The sequence below is a fragment of the Pelophylax lessonae genome (genome assembly GCF_965119305.1).
Source record: "Pelophylax lessonae genome assembly, chromosome: 4".
Classification (NCBI taxonomy): Eukaryota; Metazoa; Chordata; class Amphibia; order Anura; family Ranidae; genus Pelophylax; species Pelophylax lessonae.
In genome coordinates, this window is record NC_138771.1 from 253,886,980 (window position 1) to 253,906,872 (window position 19,893).

At 44.8% G+C, this 19,893-nt stretch overlaps 1 protein-coding gene across 2 annotated transcripts in view; it reads left to right on the plus strand.

The window, feature by feature from the left end:
* The first annotated feature begins 5,508 nt into the window (after positions 1-5,508).
* Positions 5,509-19,893, plus strand: part of CSRP2 (cysteine and glycine rich protein 2) — a 51,193-nt gene continuing 36,808 nt past the window's right edge. The window contains exon 1 of one of the 2 annotated variants that reach the window (XM_082252756.1): positions 5,509-5,629. The gene's annotated coding sequence lies outside the window, so the exon portion shown is untranslated. Of the gene's footprint in view, positions 5,630-16,358; positions 16,478-19,893 lie in introns of those variants that run through there. The other variant, XM_082252757.1, reaches the window with a different exon arrangement.

A 19,893-nucleotide genomic window follows, 5' to 3' on the forward strand; every position in this document is an offset into this window, starting at 1 on the left:
TAAGGGGGCAGAAAGCTTCCCTCTTGTTAATGGTTGGGTTGGACAGTCCTTTGAGGTTGGTTCTGGGGTGCGCCAGGGTTGTCCGCTGAGTCCCCTGCTCTATGTGTTTGCAATCGACCCCTTCATCAGGAGGCTAGAGAGCGGCATGTTGTGTGGGGTACCAGTGGGAATCCCGGGTGAGCCGCCTTTGAGGGTTGTTGCCTATGCGGATGATGTGTCAGTGATTGTCACTGGGACAGATGAAGCGGAGGAGGTGGTCTCTCTGACATCACGGTACTCTGAAGCATCAGGCTCCAAGATCAATCAGGAAAAGAGTGAAGTTTTTTGGATGGGAAAGGAAGGTGAGGGGTTTGATCTCCCGGACACTTTTCCAGTGCCCCAGGAAAAAATTAAGATATTAGGCATTGAATTTGGACCTGGCGATTATGGCCTCAAAAACTGGGAAGGCAGGCTGGAAGTTGCCAATACTAAGGTGGTCAGCTGGAAGAGATGGAAGTTATCTCTGAGGGAAAGGGTTGATCTGATTAAGACTTACCTGATACCGATCTTCTTGTATGTCAGCCCTGTCTGCATCTTGCCAGTGTCTCTGTATGCTAGGATCTATAGTGTGTTCTTCCAGATGCTGTGGGGGAACAGACTGAACCCCATCAAGAGGAATGTCACCTATCTATCCAGGAGGGAGGGTGGCTTAGGTATGGTCAACCCCGTTCTTTTCTTTTCACTGCTATTTCTCAAGTTTAACATTGGTAGTATGCTTGCAGTGGAACCTCCTGGATGGGCAGGCATGTTTAGATCTTGGTTTAGGCCTTTTCTGCGACTTTGGGAAGAAGGTGGCCAAGTGAAGAATCTCAGGGGTCATCGTGGTCAGCTCCCAGCCTATGTCGCTCCGTGTCTGAAGTTGCTGCGGCAGTGGCGACTGTCGGCTGAAGATCTCAGATCCGCTCCGAGGAAAGTCCTTATGAGCCGAGTCTTGAGTGAAGTCTTTCATGACCCACTGGCCTTAAGGGATTGCCCAGGCCCAATTTTGAGGGAAGGGTTAAGATTGATTAATTTGGCTAGAGTCCCCCTTAAATTCAGGGATCTGGCCTGGTTGTGCTTCCACGGGAGGCTCTATGTTCGGGGCAATTTGAAATTCCGCAGTGGGATGGATCGTGGTTGTCCTCGGGAGGAATGTGCAGGTGAGGAGGAGACTATGGACCATTTTCTGCTTCGTTGCCCTTTTAACATAGAGGTATACAAACAGGTTGGGCGGGCCCTCGGTGTTCCTTTCCTCTCCAGGCTGGGTTATGCTGAGTGGGTGTACGGAGCATTCAATACTGGTGGGGGCTTTTGTTTGGATACACTTTTTTTAGTTAGTTTAGTAGTCCGTTATTACACATGGAACGCACGGTGTCAGGTCACCCTTCGGCGTAAAATCCTTCCTGTTCAGGTGGTGGTGTGTGACATTCTGCATGAGGTGGGGAAGATTCGGGCGCTTGAGAGAGACAAGTGGGGTCAGAGGGCTTGGCTGAAGGCGTGGAGGGGTTTCAAGCCTCCCTGACTGCCAGGAGTCTCTTTCCCGGGTGTGGCTTTCTGTCTCTTATCACCCTAGATTTTTTCTTAATGCTCAGTTTTTGATAAATGGCTGCATACATAGGTGATGGGTTGTGCCTCTTAGGCCCTCTCTGCTGCTTTATGTAAATAGTTTTCTAAGAATGTTGGAAGTGGATTATGTATATATTGTATATATTCTGCACATGGATGTGAATTCCTTTGTTTTTTTTTTGTTGGAATATTGTACTATAGTTCTGTTTTTTACTTTTGTATAAAATATGTTGCTTGATTCTTTTCAATAAAAGATCAATAGTGCCCCATCATTGGTATCAGTGGGAGGAACAGTACCCCATCATTGGTGTTAGTGGGAGGAATAGTGCTCCATAATTGGTATCAGAGGGAGGAATAGTGCTCCATCATTGGTATCAGTGGGAGGAATAGTGCCCCATCATTGGTGTCAGTGGGAGGAATAGTGCTCCATCATTGGTATCAGTGGGAGGAATAGTGCTCCATCATTGGTATCAGTGGGAGGAATAGTGACTTATTATTGGTATCAGTGGGAGGAATAGTGCCCCATCATTGGTATCAGTGGGAGGCATAGTGCCCCATCATTGGTATCAGTGGGAGGAATAGTGCCCCATCATTGGTATCAGTGGGAGGAATAGTGCCCCATCATTGGTATCAGTGGGAGGAATAGTGCCCCATTATTGGTATCAGTGGGAGGAATAGTGCTCCATCATTGGTATCAGTGGGAGGAATAGTGCTCCATCATTGGTATCAGTGGGAGGAATAGTGCCCCATCATTGGTATCAGTGGGAGGAATAGTGCCCCATCATTGGTATCAGTGGGAGGCATAGTGCCCCATCATTGGTATCAGTGGGAGGAATAGTGCTCCATCATTGGTATCAGTGGGAGGAATAGTGCCCCATCATTGGTATCAGTGGGAGGAACAGTGCCCCATCATTGGTTTTAGTGGGAGGAATAGTGCTCCATAATTGGTATCAGTGGGAGGAATAGTGCTCCATCATTGGTATCAGTGGGAGGCATAGTGCCCCATCATTGGTATCAGTGGGAGGCATAGTGCCCCATCATTGGTGACACTGGGAGGAATAGAGCCCCATCATTGGTATCAGTGGGAGGAATAGTGCCCCATCATTGGTATCAGTGGGAGGAATAGTGCTCCATCATTGGTATCAGTGGGAGGAATAATGCCCCATCATTGGTATCAGTGGGAGGAATAGTGCTCCATCATTGGTATCAGTGGGAAGAATAGTGCTCCATCATTGGTATCAGTGGGAGGCATAGTGCCCCATCATTGGTATCAGTGGGAGGCATTGTACTCCATCATTGGTATCAGTGGAAGGAATAGTGCTCCATCATTGGTATCAGTGGGAGGAATAGTGCCCCATCATTGGTATCAGTGGGAGGAATAGTGCCCCATCATTGGTATCAGTGGGAGGCATAGTGCCCCATCATTGGTATCAGTGGAAGGAATAGTGCCCCATTATTGGTATCAGTGGGAGGAATAGTGCTCCATCATTGGTATCAGTGGGAGGAATAGTGCTCCATCATTGGTATCAGTGGGAGGAATAGTGCTCCATCATTGGTATCAGTGGGAGGCATAGTGTCCCATCATTGGTATCAGTGGGAGGAATAGTGCCCCATCATTGGTATCAGTGGGAGGCATAGTGCCCCATCATTGGTATCAGTGGGAGGAATAGTGCCCCATCATTGGTATCAGTGGGAGGAATAGTGCCCCATCATTGGTATCAGTGGGAGGAATAGTGCCCCATTATTGGTATCAGTGGGAGGAATAGTGCCCCATCATTGGTATCAGTGGGAGGAATAGTGCTCCATCATTGGTATCAGTGGGAGGAATAGTGCTCCATCATTGGTATCAGTGGGAGGAATAGTGCCCCATCATTGGCATCAGTGGGAGGAATAGTGCTCCATCATTGGTATCAGTGGCAGGAATAGTGCTCCATCATTGGCATCAGTGGGAGGAATAGTGCCCCATCATTGGTATCAGTGGGAGGAACAGTGCCCCATCATTGGTTTTAGTGGGAGGAATAGTGCTCCATAATTGGTATCAGTGGGAGGAATAATGCCCCATCATTGGTTTTAGTGGGAGGAATAGTGCCCCATCATTGGTATCAGTGGGAGGAATAGTGCTCCATCATTGGTATCAGTGGGAGGCATAGTGCCCCATCATTGGTATCAGTGGGAGGCATAGTGCTCCATCATTGGTGGCATTGGGAGGAATAGTGCCCCATCATTGGTGGCATTGGGAGGAATAGTGCCCCATCATTGGTGACAGTGGGAGGCATAGTGCCCCATCATTGGTGACACTGGGAGGAATAGAGCCCCATCATTGGTATCAGTGGGAGGCATAGTGCCCCATCATTGGTGACACTGGGAGGAATAGTGCCCCATCATTGGTATCAGTGGGAGGAATAGTGCCCCATCATTGGTATCAGTGGGAGGAATAGTGCTCCATCATTGGTATCAGTGGGAGGCATAGTGCCCCATCATTGGTATCAGTGGGAGGAATAGTGCCCCATCATTGGTATCAGTGGGAGGCATAGTGCCCCATCATTGGTATCAGTGGGAGGAATAGTGCCCCATCATTGGTATCAGTGGGAGGAATAGTGCCCCATCATTGGTATCAGTGGGAGGAATAGTGCCCCATTATTGGTATCAGTGGGAGGAATAGTGCCCCATCATTGGTATCAGTGGGAGGAATAGTGCTCCATCATTGGTATCAGTGGGAGGAATAGTGCTCCATCATTGGTATCAGTGGGAGGAATAGTGCCCCATCATTGGCATCAGTGGGAGGAATAGTGCTCCATCATTGGTATCAGTGGCAGGAATAGTGCTCCATCATTGGCATCAGTGGGAGGAATAGTGCCCCATCATTGGTATCAGTGGGAGGAACAGTGCCCCATCATTGGTTTTAGTGGGAGGAATAGTGCTCCATAATTGGTATCAGTGGGAGGAATAATGCCCCATCATTGGTTTTAGTGGGAGGAATAGTGCCCCATCATTGGTATCAGTGGGAGGAATAGTGCTCCATCATTGGTATCAGTGGGAGGCATAGTGCCCCATCATTGGTATCAGTGGGAGGCATAGTGCTCCATCATTGGTGGCATTGGGAGGAATAGTGCCCTATCATTGGTGGCATTGGGAGGAATAGTGCCCCATCATTGGTGACAGTGGGAGGCATAGTGCCCCATCATTGGTGACACTGGGAGGAATAGAGCCCCATCATTGGTATCAGTGGGAGGCATAGTGCCCCATCATTGGTGACACTGGGAGGAATAGTGCCCCATCATTGGTATCAGTGGGAGGAATAGTGCTCCATCATTGGTATCAGTGGGAGGAATAATGCCCCATCATTGGTATCAGTGGGAGGCATAGTGCCCCATCATTGGTATCAGTGGGAGGCATAGTGCCCCATCATTGGTGACACTGGGAGGAATAGTGCCCCATCATTGGTGACACTGGGAGGAATCAATGGCAGAAACTATGCCCTAGTGTTGCTGACAGTGAAGGGAAGCGCAAGCAAAGGCCCGCAGTCAGACTACTCCTTTAGACTCACTCGGGGTTCTACAAAGCAGAGGGCCAGTTTACTGTCCTCCAGACTTTAGGGGGGCAGACTGTGGCAGGAATAATGCTTCGAGGGCCGAATATAGACAAGCAAAGTGCCGCAATTTGGTGAGGAGTGCTCTGCACCAGTACGATCTGTCATTCTCCCGCGGACAGGTCGGACAGAAGCCACAGCCAGCATAGAAGAGGCTACGGGTTAGCCTGAGAAGATGATGTGCTGTGACGTCATTGTGAGGGCGGGGATGGAGAGTATGTGGCAGAGCTAAAGATCTCTCTTCTCACACCAAGAAATGACATTGAAACGCAAGCTCCGCCCACTCTGCTCACAGGCTATACCTACCCAGCCAGTACATTGCTCCCAGGCTCCGCCCACCAAGACAGTATACCGCCCCAGACTCCGCCCACCCAGGCATTGTACTGAGTGAGCTGAGCTGTGGCTGCGCTTGCACTCGTCTCTGCTGTCTGCTCGGACCGGCTGCTGTTGCTGTGTGTGGTGGTAAGTAGCTATACGGCCGGTTATTGTGTGTGGGAATGGAGGCTCTCCTTGTACACAGTGGTGACCCTCATTGTGGAGGATTGCTCTTTGTTCTATTATTCCTGGAGTCAGTGGGCTGCAGTAACCTGCATTGGACTGACCTCAGCTGAGTGGGTAATGAGTGGAGCTGCTCCCTGTACAGGTTGTCTGCTCATTGTTAGAAGGGCTCTCACTCATTGAACTGTATGGGAGGGAAGTGTCTGAATTTATTGCAGGCTTGGATGGATTTCTTATGATTATGAATTGCTGCTCTGTATTATTGTATCAAAGATGAAGTTTAGAAATTTGGGGGAGGGGTCAATTCTTGTAATGGAATGTATCCCATGTCCTGCAGGCTTCATAGAACAATCCTTCCTTCATGTGCAAGGGTACCGGTCAGAGCGGTGATCCTCTGGGGCTGCAGGGGTTAACTGCTGTGACTGTGAAGGACCCTCACCACTTGCCCACCCCCTCCGCCATTCACAGAACTGGTATTATTATTGCCTACAAGGCACTGTGCTCTGTGAATGGGCAGAAGGGGATCCTGTCATTCATCCGCTCCTCCTCCTGTTCATAGGTTGTATGTGGGATCATAATAATACATGTTCTGTGAATGGTGGAGGGGTGGGCAAGTGGGGCAAGTTGTACAGTCGCTGTCACCCCCTGCACCCCCAGAAGATCAGTGCTCTGAGCAGGATCCAATAGCATAAAGGAATACTTTTTACAAGAAGTAGGACCTGGGATACACTCCATTACAGATTGGTGCTGTATCCCAAAAATAACTGGACTGTACTGGACGTCAGCTTCTAATATAGAGATTTGTCGATTGGCCGCTCACTATTAAGCAGGTCATACATGTTCTGATTTCTCTTGTTCAGTCCCATGAGCTGACGAGAAATCCCTTAATTATCTCATACACAGCACACATGGATGAATCTATAGTGCTAGCTATTGTAATCTGACAGCCAGCACCTCCAGCTGCCAGAATACCTGAGCATCTAATCTGACGCAGGCATAGCTTGCCAAGAATTTTCAGCACGACCCCAACAGAACACATTTTTTGTCCAATTCAGTGGAATTGGATGAAATTGGATCCGTGTATGGCAAACTTTAGCAACAGTTAAGATAAAATCCCATGCTCATAGGGAGAGTATTGTTTTCAATCTACATGTGAAATATTAGGGGCTCATTTGTATTGCCTGCGATCTAAATGCTCCATGCAGGCAGCTGTCAGGGGGATGTGTTGAGGGGGGCAGCGCAATGCATGTTTCAGTCTACCTTTTTTTGTTTTCTTCATTTAAGGATGCTTTTTTCATACCCCAATAGTGTGTTCCTGTGTGCTGCTATAAAATGCTACATGTCTGCATTTTACCATAGCTCTCCACTAGGGATAGAGCGATATGATTTTTTCAGGGCCGATACCGATATTTTGGTCAGAACGTATAGGTATGGGCCGACATTTTGTACATTTAAAGTTTTGAAAAATAAAGACAATATTTTACTCATCTGGTACTGAACATGTTAATTTTTGTTTAATGCTTAATGGCTGGTTTGCTGGCACCCTGTGGTGGCTGGCTGGTACAGGGCCTGTGGCTGGCTGGTACAGGGCCTGTGGCTGGCTGGTACAGGGCCTGTGGCTGGCTGGTACAGGGCCTGTGGCTGGCTGGTACAGGGCCTGTGGCTGGCTGGTACAGGGCCTGTGGCTGGCTGGGTGGCTGGCTGGCTGGTACAGGGCCTGTGGGTGGGTGGCTGGCTGGCTGGTACAGGGCCTGTGGGTGGCTGGCTGGTACAGGGCCTGTGGGTGGGTGGCTGGCTGGTACAGGGCCTGTGGGTGGGTGGCTGGCTGGTACAGGGCCTGTGGGTGGGTGGCTGGTACAGAGCCTGTGGGTGGGTGGCTGGTACAGAGCCTGTGGGTGGGTGGCTGGCTGGTACAGAGCCTGTGGGTGGGTGGCTGGCTGGTACAGAGCCTGTGGGTGGGTGGCCGGCTGGTACAGAGCCTGTGGGTGGCTGGTACAGAGCCGGTGGGTGGCTGGCTGGTACAGAGCCTGTGGGTGGGTGGCTGGCTGGTACAGAGCCTGTGGGTGGGTGGCTGGCTGGTACAGAGCCGGTGGGTGGCTGGTTGGTACAGGGCCTGTGGGTGGGTGGCTGGTTGGTAAAGGGCCTGTGGGTGGGTGGCTGGCTGGTTGGTACAGGGCCTGTGGGTGGCTGGCTGGTTGGTACAGGGCCTGTGGGTGGCTGGCTGGTTGGTACAGGGCCTGTGGCTGGCTGGTACAGAGCCGGTGGGTGGCTGGCTGGTACAGAGCCGGTGGGTGGCTGGCTGGTACAGAGCCGGTGGGTGGCTGGCTGGTACAGAGCCGGTGGGTGGATGGCTGGCTGGCTGGTACAGAGCCTGTGGGTGGGTGGCTGGCTGGTTGGTACAGGGCCTGTGGGTGGCTGGCTGGCTGGTACAGGGCCTGTGGGTGGCTGGCTGGCTCACTGGTACAGGGCCTGTGGATGTGGGTGGCTGGCTGGCACCGGGCTGCTGTGGGTGGGTGTATGGCTGTGATACACTCCCGCGAGACTAGTCCCGACTCCAGGCGAGGCTGTCCAAGGCGAGGGAGGCAGCCTAAGAAGGCAGAATGACGTCACAAAAATATTGGCAATATCGGCCAGTTCCGGGGCAGATACCGATGTATCAGGGAAAGTGCCTATCGGCCACGCCAATAATTGGTCTATCCCTACTCTCCACACATCCCAGCGTGAATGGGGCACTTAGAAAACAATTGTCCTCAATGTGCTTTAGTGGTGATTGGCCATTAGTCATTGCTGAAAGACGCCAGTCACCGCACTGTGTGAATGAGCCCTAACACTTAAAATGGTGTAAACCTCAGACATGAAATGTGAACAAAGCATATCCCTCTAACTGTGTATTTGTCTCACCCCAGAGCGCTAAGACTGCATTCACACTTAAGCGTTTTGATTTGCGGACAGAGATGCCATTCATTTGAATGCCACCTAAAACCACGGTGCAGTTCTGCTGCAATTGTCGTGGGATAAGTTGTGCTGCAACCCGCATTGCGTGAATCATGTCGCCCAAAAGTAGCTCCAGAACTTTTTTTGGGGTGACCAGCTTCTTGCTATGTGGGTTACCGCGATTTTAAGTGCCATTTTAAATGAATGGCATCTCAAACGCATCCCGTGATTTGTCATTTTACGCATCAGCGCTTTGAAATTGCAGGCAGAATCGTGGCAAATCTGCCCGCAATTTAAAAATGTTGAGGTCTGAATGCAGTCTCATTTCTGTCTGCTGCCTTCCTTGTTCCTCTGCGATCAAGATGAGTCACTTCTAACACGTTTTCCTGACACCAAGATAAAAATGGTGATGGGGAGGGACTTCCAGCTGATTGACCGCCTCAGCTCTGTTCCTGTGCTGTGTGGAGGGGTTGTGTCTCGAGATGCACTGAAATTTTGGCAGCTGAAAATGGTGTTTTCAGCATTTTACCGATGGAGAAAAAGGTGCCAAAAACACTGGTGCGTTATTGATGCGTTTTCAATGCATTTCAGGGGGAGATGTGTTTTTGGTACAGTTTTTAACTGACCAAAAATGCAGCAAGCAAGATTTTTAACATCACAATGGAAGTTCTAGGGACCAGTGTAAAGACATACATAGAATTTAAGGGATGCATTTTTTCCCGACCTCTTCTTGCGCTAAAGGTGCCCATAATGCCAATAAAGACATGCTTTAAAGACACTCAACGACATGCTGGTAGGTTAATTGGATCCTGTATAAAATTGGCCCTACTGTGTATGTATGTGAGATAGGAAAGCTTAGATTGTAAGCTCCTTGAGGGCAGGGACTGATGTGAATGTGCAATGTATATGTAAAGCGCTGCGTAAATTGACAGCGCTATATAAGTACCTGAAATAAATAAAAATAAATAAAAAAAAATAAAAATAAAAAATGTTGTATTCATTTAAACTCATGATCTTAAAGTCAAATATAATACAATTATATATATATACACATACACATACACACAAATTTGTATTTGGTGCACCTCTAGTTGTGTCCATTCCCTCCAATCAGCTCTTAGAGCTCTCCTCACTGATGTAATTTCAGCTCTCTGCCCCCTGCTTTTCAGTGCTGAGAGATCCTGTGTAAATTGTGCACTTTAAATGGAAAGACTGCTGTAGATAAACGGGTACAACATATGTAGGAGGATTTGTTTTATCTCTGTGTGTCACCTGAGGCCAGTCACTTCACTGGGTATATGTAAGGCCTTAAAACTAATTTTAATATATAAAATAGGATTGTATACCTCCTTTACCTGTTTAAAGCTGGGTTTCCTAACATTTTGGCTGTGCTGCATATCTCATTTAGCAGATAACCTGCTGTTAGGCTTGGAGCCAAAGGATGTTGCAGAAGTTATGATAAAATACAAAGCGGTTTTATGAAGATGTCAAACTTTCTGGTTCCCCATCAAGGCTTTATTTATCATCTAAGCCTAACTTCCAGTGGAATAGAGGCTGTTCATTCAGCAAAACAAACTCGCATTGCAAAGCCAATTGGGTAAATACACAATCATGTGCTAGTAAAATGCAAAGTTTTTTTTTTTTTCTCAGCACATGATTGGGTATTCAGAGTGATCACATGTTCATTTTAATTACGATCATTCACTATGCAAAGTGAACATAAGCTTTCCAGAACGCCTAACTTGTATTCCTGGAGGAGAATGCATTGTATAAAAGTGTCTTGTGGGTAATTGTAGTTCAAACGTCTCTAACTAGCGGAGTGCTCTTTACTCTTTTCCTCCTACTAATCCATTTAGTTCTGAAGTACTTACACAAATCCCTTTCCCACAGCCCACTGAGTGGTGGGATCTGAAAATTAGAGGGAAGATTAAACTTCGAATGGGTGTGCATGGCTAAGGCAAATCCTTAACGCATCACGTCAGATTACAGCTTTCAATTTATTACAGTTTTATAGAGGTTTGGTTATGTTCTCATTGTTTTAGATTGCTGCTCTTGTTGATTCTTGTCAGTGTTCTGAGGTCTTACAGTTGTAAATAGAGGCACCACACTTGTTTTGTGCCATCCCATTCCCAAGCCAGTTAAAGTGATATTAAAGGCAAATCTAAAAAAACAAAAAAAAAAAAAAAAAAAAATACTTGCCTCGTCTGTGCAGTGGTTTTGCACAGAGCAGTCCAGATCCTCCTCTCCTCAGGTCCCTGGCCAATGCTCCTGGCCCCTCCCTCCTGTCGAGTGCCCCCAGAGCAGGGATATGCATTGGAAACTGTGGTCCTCCAGCTGTTGGAAAGCTACAAGTCCCATCATGCCTCTGCCTCTGGGTGTCATGCTTGTGACTGTCAGTCTTGCTATGCCTCATGGGACTTGTAGTTCTGCAACATCTGGAGGGCCACAGTTTGCATATCCCTGCCCTAGAGCAAGCAGCTCAGACTTTGGGAATGAAACAAATTCCTGAATGTAATTTTATTGTATGTACTTAATTATATACAAATGAGTTTTTAATTTTTTACAATAAATTGTAATATACTTAAGGCTATCCCTGCTCTGGTAAAGCAAACCCACGAAGTGATGGCAATACAAGCTAGATGCTACCCTAATAAAAAGTTGTATTTAAAGGTTTCTCATTCTTCCTTTGTTATAATAATGGGAAAAAAACGTATTTGCTCTGTACAGTGGTTTTGCGCAGAGTAGCACTGATCCTCTGACTCCTCCCTCTCGAGAAATGCCCCCTAGAAAAAGCTGCTTGCCCTGGGTGCACCACTGCGTGCTCTCTCTTGAGCCACTGCTCTATATGACTATAAGACACACAGAGACATGGCTTGGCCCTGCTCTCTTCTCATTGGCTCACTGGCTGTGATTGACAGCACGGGGAGCCAATAGGCTCCTGCTGCTGTCTCAGCCAATGAGAAAGGAGAGTCCTGGGACAGCCAAGGCTATCATGAACATCACTGGATTGGAGGGAGCTCAGGTAATGATTGGGGGGGGACACAGGTCTTTTTACCTTCTTAACACTTTAATAAAAAGCACAAAATCCTAGGCCTAAAGCACACCTTGCCCTTTAGGGGCAAGGGCCAAGTTGGTCCAAATTAACTATTTCAATTACTAAACAACGCAGCCACTGAGTGTGCTTTTAATACAATGTGGTGGCATTCGCTACCCATAGTAAGCAGTGCTGTGTTGCAGTTTGGGTGGCTTCCCATCTGCTGTTGACATTTTTAACACGAGTAGGACTGGTTGCTTCGACTGGTTGCTTCAACCCTATGTAGGAAAGCCTTGTATTTTTATCAGTGAATGTAAGGCTTCCTGTGATTGGCTGAGATGGAGCTCATGATGTCATCCACCCACCTCTCCACTTCTGGCAATCAGAGGAAGCGCTCAGCCCAACGCTCTATATTTTCAGCAGCAGACCAGAAAGGCTTGCATACTACTGCCGAAACAGTGCTACTTACTATATGTAGCTAATAGTACTACAGTATATTACAGCACACACAGTGGCCTCATCATTCTAATGAAAAAAAAGTGAATTTGGGCAGCAAACTACTTAAATTTAATTGAAACCTGTAATTCTTCTAAGAGAACATTTAGTATCTTACTGTGACTAACAAAATGACAAAAGCATTTAAAATATTTGCTTTAGGATATTTTTCTGTATAAAAGTCAGGGTCATAGAATGGGAGTCTATAGCAAGTTAAACTGATGGATGTGCATACTAGTTTTAAAAAGGTAAAGAATATAAAAATCATTTGGTGAGATGGTTTGAATTGGAGTCCTATTTCGGTCAAACATACTGTACATTTAGCTGGCACTATGCTAACCACTTGAACTCTTTCTCCTGTATAACCCCTATAGTTCAGCTTTGGGCCTGATAATTTGGAAAAGACTTTGTCATTACTTTTAAATACCAAAATTGTAGATGGTCCCCAAAAAATTTGTCTGTTGGGCCATTTGTATTTTAACCGCATGCTTACCAGGTTAATTTTTTTGCTAGAAAATTACTAAAAACCTTTAATTAACTTCTAAAAACAGAGGCCCTAAAAAATAAAATGGTGGCTGTTGCAATTTTTTATCACGTGATATCACAATATTTGTCACATGAAGTTTTCTCAGCCATTTATTAAACGCAACTTTTCAGGAAAAAATACATTTAAATGTATTTTAGTACATAGAAACACACAGTCAATGCTTTAAAGTGGTTGTAAACCCACTTTAATGACTTTTACCTATAGGTAAGCCTATATTAAGGCTTACCTATAGGTGCTGTAAATATCTCCTAAACTTGCACCGTTTAAGAGAGATTTACAGTGCATGCAGCCGATGACGTCGTCGGTGCATACGCTCTGAAGAAACAGCCGCCCGCCGTTTCTTCAGAGCCCTGTGCCTTGACTAGCGGCTCCCGCGCGCATGTGCTGGAGTGACGTCACGCGGCTCCGGTCAGTAATACAGCCGGAATCCGCAGACCCTGAAGAAGATGGGTGAAGATGGATGCCGGCTTCGTTGCAGGCAAGTGTCACATGATGTGCTAGTATGCGATGCATACTAGCACAATATGCATTTACTTTGCAGGAAAAAAATTTTTCAAGAGTTTTACTTCCTCTTTAAATCCTTTACGGGTTATCAGTTTAGTATTAAACTTGGGCTATGGCGCTATAATTATTGCTCTCACTATGTTTGTGGAGCGACCTCACAGCATTCCTTTTTTTTAACTTTTTAAACATATTTTCTTTCCTCATTTAACTTTCTTGTTCTCACAAAGGGGTGAACAAGCCTGCTTGTGATAGCTTTGGGCAGTGACAGGTATTCTGTATGCGGACATCAGGGGTCAATTAGATCCTTGATGTTTCCCTTGCCCTCAAAGATAGCTGATCAAATCAGATTGTGTTTGATTGTGTTTGCGCTCCAAAAGTGCACTCTTGCCATCTTGCGATGTCAATTGAGTGACTCTATATTCTTTTTAGGTGGAAGATAGTACAAGCCTTAGAGGTGGTCATCCAATTTCATCTTCCTTTTTGTTAGGTGGGGTTCTGGTTTGAATGAAGATCATTCATATGTGCCTTTGGAATCTTTGGAGCACTAATAAACAAACCTGTTGGGATTCAACACTGGAAGCCTTGCCTGATAACCTAAAATTCCATAGGTGTCTAAATTGAGTTCTAAGGGCCACCTCACACCAGAATGTAGTGCAGGGAAACCCGCTTTCCATGCCCACTTCCCTCACCCCATTTAAAATGGACTGCACTTACAATATGCAGCAGGTGTCAATGTTAACTACACCTCAAAGGCAGGGCAGGTCGCGTTTGCTTGCACCAGAATGCATGCTAGTACCATGCGATCTGGTTGCTGTGTGTCTTTTTAAAGTAGTGCATGCACTACTTTTGGCGCTGTGTGGTGTGATTTCAGCCCATTCAAATAAATTCAAATTGCACTGCACCCAGATCGCATGTGAATCAAACAGCGCGTTCCTGTGATTCATGGTGTGGACCAGTCCTGAAGAAGGAACTGGTAACCATTGGCTGGAAATTGTAGATGTTTAAGAGGTATTCAGTCACTGGTGCATGACTGTAATATGCCTCTATTTTCGTAAACTATGTGACTTCTCTTGTTTGTCTAATGTAGTTTCAGTTATTATGGAAAAGCATAGTTTCTAAAGAATACATTGTTTACATATTCAGATGCATGTAATGGGTGCCATTGTACAAAGTATCAGTGGGTGCGTGCTCAGTCACTCCCTATCTAACCTATAACAACAAAATTCAGTGTAGGCATACCTAAAACTTTTTTTTTTTTTTTTTTTTTTTAACTTTTGGGTAAATTTAAATCAGAGTTTCACCCCCCCCCTCCCAGTTTTTTAAAGTTTTCGCCCCCACCCCCCTTTTTTTTTTTTTTTTTTTTTTTTAAGGTTCTTTACCTTATTTTGCAAGCATAAAGTTCCTCTTCTGCTTTTCCATGCCGTGGCGTGGTACATTATTTCCGCCCGCCCATTGTTGACTACTGGGATGTGTGTCATCAACCCCAGGAGTCAATAGGCATGCTCTGCTTGTAGCATTCCAAACTGGAAATGACGCAATGCCAGGAAACCTGCAACAAAATGAATGCGCCGCACTTTGTATGATATGCACAAGATCTGGAGGTGCATGCTGAGTAGCCAGCTGCACCATATCCTGGAAAGGAGTGGGCTTCAGATGCCCACACTGAGGGTGAAAGTGTGCGCACTGGAAAAAAAATAATAGCTGGAACTCCTCTTTAAGGAAGGGTTGTAACTCTTTTTTTCTGTCTGACAGATAAAGAAGGTGAATTTCCCCAGTGGGGAAACTGATGGAAATAACATATATTTTTTTTTTTTTTTTTAGAAGCTTTTAATCATTTCTTGCATTATCCAAAAGTGAGAAAAAATAGTTTTTGTCTGTATTGTTCGAAATCGACTTCTCAGCTGTCACAATACTTCAGGAAAGTTGTTTTATTTTCTTAAAAGCAAAACATAGGAAACAGAACCAAACAAGATGGACAGAAGAGAGATATGACCGATGTTGCGTGTCTTCAGAGTGTAGGATGTTCTTTTCTCATCTCTCTCAAGAATGTCTAACATAGTGTATTCTTATACTGTATGTAAAGACTATGTCCGTAAAAAGTGTGTCCCAAGAAGGTAGTAATTCTAAATATAAAAGTAACACCCACTCTTGCATATATGGTTTGAGTCTATGGTTGATACAACTCCACCAAACATACTGACATAGAAACTCCAAATAGACCTACATGCATAGCAAAATGGATTCTCTGTCCTTCACAAAGACATATTGAAGTAACCTTATACTGTATTACATTTATAAAATTCATATGCGTTTCAGAGACTTTTATAGATTAAAATAATCTCTAAATCTATAACCTGTATGTAAACTTCAGCTCCAAAGGCCAGACAATATGTGACTTGCATGTGACAAAATGTTGACTTACAATAACTTTCACAGTTTGTGATCTTCACACTACTGCTTTATCTCGTACACCCTCTATAATTTTTGGCCATTTTATTACAAAAATCAATTCTACATTATATCAGGACCTCTGCAGTAAGAGCCGTTTCACACTAAGGTGCTTTTCAGGGGCTTTGGCGCTAAAAAAAGTGCCTGAAAAGCTCTTGAAAACCTATTCCCATTAAAATCAATGAATGCTTTCACCCTGGGGCAGTGCGCTGGCGGGAAGATGAAAAGAAAATCATGCAAGCAGCATCTTTGGAACGCTAAAAAAAGTGCCTCAAAAACACCCCTCTCCATTGAAATGAATAGGAAACTCCTCAAAAGTGCTTCAAAATGGTTCTTAAAGCAGTTTGTGAGTCACGTGTTCTTAAAATAAAAGTGCACCACTAGTTCCTCACAAGCGCTGCAAAAACGCTCAGTGATTTATAGGCAGTTTTCAAGCACCTCAGTGTGAAAGGGCTCTAACGGTCCGATTTCAATGTTGTGGGCAATTGTAAGCTATGTTCAGAATTGGTTGGCTACTTGCACATGTAGTTGCCATCCATCAGGGTATCTGAATAGTGAAAATGTCCTTTTTTTTTCAGGAGGAGGGGGGGGGGCAATCATTTTACTGTTGTACTAACCACATTTGCTTATTTTGTCCCAATAAAATGGGGTATTTTCTTAGTCTGTTCACTGTAGCTGCTGTTTTAAATCTTCAGAGCTCAGGCAGAACATTGCTGACTGCCTGGAGTTTTAGAAAACAAAGTAGTTATTTAGTATGCGTGGCATGGCTTCTTTACTGCAGAGTCCACTGCAAGACATTGAAAAAGGGCTTTATATCTAAGCTCTGGATTTTGTTATTTAACAGGTATGGCCTTTTCCATTACTCATATCACTACAGTTTAGTATGTGTATAGAAATTTATATGTTGCATTTTAAATAGGCCTCCAGGACAATACAAAGAGAACATGTAGGGCCCTTAAAATGCAGGTTATGTAACAGTGCGACATTTAAAGCACTATCTTTACAAATTCTCTTTCAGTACTACTGTGTCACAATCGTGTGCATTGCACGGCAATCATGGGTTTAAATTAGGTGGTGAGGAGGCAACATATTGTCTCCTTACTATCTGACAAACACACTAGGGTTGCTTTTCAGGGGAGCAGCAGTGCCTGCTGCACTTGTGAATAAGCCCTTAGTTGCATTTGGCAGCGGTACCATTAGTACTCAAATTGGGGGTTGGTAAAACCCTGCAGTTGAGCCAGTTTTGCCACCCCTGATCCCTACCCCCTTTGGATGCTGAGACAGCAGCCAAAGGTGTACAGATGCCACAGCAGGAATTAAGCCCCCCTGTTGCTTTTTGTGGGCACTAACGCCTGCCAATCGCAACCTCTTCAAGTTAATGGGGGCACATCTGCATTCTTCTGCAGGGTCCAAGGGGTTAAAGCAGGTGGTGAGAGAGCAACAAAATGCTGCCTGATTTAACCCCTTGTTTACTGTGCTCACAAGGTTGCAGGGCAAATGCAAAGTGGCCTCATTCACTTGAATGGCTCATGCTTGGCAGGTGCTACACCCACCAACCATGACAGGGTGTAGAACTCCTGCTGCGACACGTGTACACCCCTGGCCACTGCAGCTAAATGGGCTGCAGTTGGGGCGTGGGGGGTAATGAAAACACATCCTAACTATGGGGTTTTACTACCCCACAAAATACAAATGTAAATGAAACCTTACTGTTATGAGCCCGCTTTCACACGGATGTGCTGCAATTTACCTGGACTGTGGATGCAGTGCATTTGCAGCTTTCCTGGGTTAGCTGCACTTTGCCCTAGACTTCTATTATATCCTGCAGGTGTGGTACACTTTCTGAAAGTGCACTAAAACCCTTGCATTCAGAAAGTGCACCAAACCCACAGGATATAATAGAAGTATAAGACTAAGTGCAGCAAACCTGCAGTTGTACTGCACTGCACGTGCGGTGTGGGTAAGCCGGAGCGCATTAGTGTGAAAGCCACCCTATTATGCCCAAAGTACAAAGTATTGTTTCACACTGACCTGAAGAGTGCAGTTGGTATCACACTGCATGGTACAGGAGCCAGCACTACAGGGGAAGCATCAGCTTATGCGGCTCTTGCTCCCTACTATAGCTCCAACATTACAAGTAGCCCCTCTGCATTGCACTCTTTGAGCACACTTAACCCCTTGACTGCCCCTGGTGTTAACCCCTTTCCTTCCAGTGTCATTTATACAGTAACAGTGCTTTTTTTTTTTTTTTTTGTTTTGTTTTTTTTTAAATCACTGTATTGGTTCTCCTGGTCACCTATGTCAGTCCCGCTAAAAATAGCTGATCGCCGCCATTACTATTAAAAACAATTTAAAAAAAATAGTCCATAAATCTATCCCATAGTTTGTAGACGCTATAACTTTTGCGCAAACCAATTTAATATACGCTTTTTGGGATTTTTTTTTTTTTTTACCAAAAATATGTAGTAGGAAAAAAATTGTCCTAAACTGATAAAGAAATTTGATTTTTATTTTATTTATTTTTTATTGGGAATGTTTTTTATAGCAGAAAGTAAAAACCTTCTTTTTTTTTTTTTTTTTTCCCTCAAAATTGTTGTTTTTTTTTTTTTTTTTTTTTTATTTGTTTATAGCGCAAAAAATAAAAACCGTGATCAAATACCATCAAAAGAAAGTTCTGTGGGGAAAAAAGGACATCCATTTTATTTGGGTACAGCGTCGCACGACTGCGCAATTGTCAGTTGAAGCAACACAGTACTGTATCACAAAAAATGGCCTGGTCATTAAGGGGGTAAAACCATTCTGGGGCTGAAGTGGTTAAGGATGTTAATACCCCTTCAATCAGCAGGCTTGTGGAGCTTGATGGTGCATGCTGCTAGAGATATTAAACGTCAGAGGTACTCTATGGCACATATGTCTTCCTCCCAGACCTTTGCCAGTGCAACACCTATCTCACCCTAGGCCTTTGAGCCTAGGAATCTGGTGTGTTGCAAGGAGGCCTCTTTGAAGACACTGGCTGCTATGAAGTGCTACTTTGGGCCTCGAGGAAGCAGTTGCTCCGCACATGAAGGTGGTAAGGGACCAGCTGAGTAGGAAAGCAACGCTGAAACCCTTTCACACTGTCCTGAATAGAATTCTAACCCTGAGATACCACTTAAACCTTGGTTGTCAAAGAGCCTTTTTTTAAAAGTTTGAGTCGAGCCAATGTAGATCCTAAAAAAGGGACCCAGAAGGTTAGAATGATATATGCAGAAGACCAAGGAGTGTATTTGAGTAGAATCTGCAGGTGTCCTGTGCTCCCTCCATGACTGGACTTCTACTTTAACCGCTTCCATACAGAGCAGTTAGACACCCTTCTTGCCCAGACCAATTTTCAGCTTTCAGCACTTTGAATGACAATTGCTCAGTCATGCTACACTATAACCAAACAAAATTTTTCACACAAATAGAGCTTTCTTTTGGTGGTATTTGATCACAACTGGGGTTTTTTTTTTTCGTGATATATGCAAAAAAAGAGCAAAAATTTTGAAAAAAAAACACTTTTTTTTTAGTTTCAATTATGAAATTTTGCAAAAAATTAATTTTTCTTCATACATTTGGGCCAAAATGTATACTGCTACATGTCTCTGGTAAAATTAACCCAAATTAGTGTATATTATTTAGTCTGTGTGAAAGTTATTGAGTCTAGAAGCTATGGTACCAATTACTGAAAATTGATCACACCAGATGTACTGACTGCCTATCTCCTTTCTTGAGGCCCTGAAATGTCAGGACAGTACAAATACCGACCAAATGACCCCTTTTTGTAAAGTAGACAGTCCAAGGTATTTAGTAAGAGGCATGGTGAGTTTTTTGAAGTTGTAATTTTTCCCACAATTCTTGGGAAAATGAAGAAGAAAATTTTTTTTTTCTTTTTTTTTCCCACAAAGTTGTCAATTTATAAGCTATTTCTAACACATAGCATGTACACAGCAAAAATTACACCCAAAAATACATTCTGCTACTCCTTCCGAGTATGGCGATACCACATGTGTGAGACTTTTACACAGCCTGGCCACAAAAAGAGACTCCACGTCCAAGAAGCACATTCAGGCGTTCTAGGAGCATAAATACACATAAAACTTTCTTACTACCTATCACACTTTTCAAGGCCCTAGAGCACCAATACAATGGAAAAGTCCACAAAATGACCCCATTTTGGAAAGCAAACACTCCAACGTATATTCTATGAGGCATTTATGGGTCATTTGAACATATCATTTT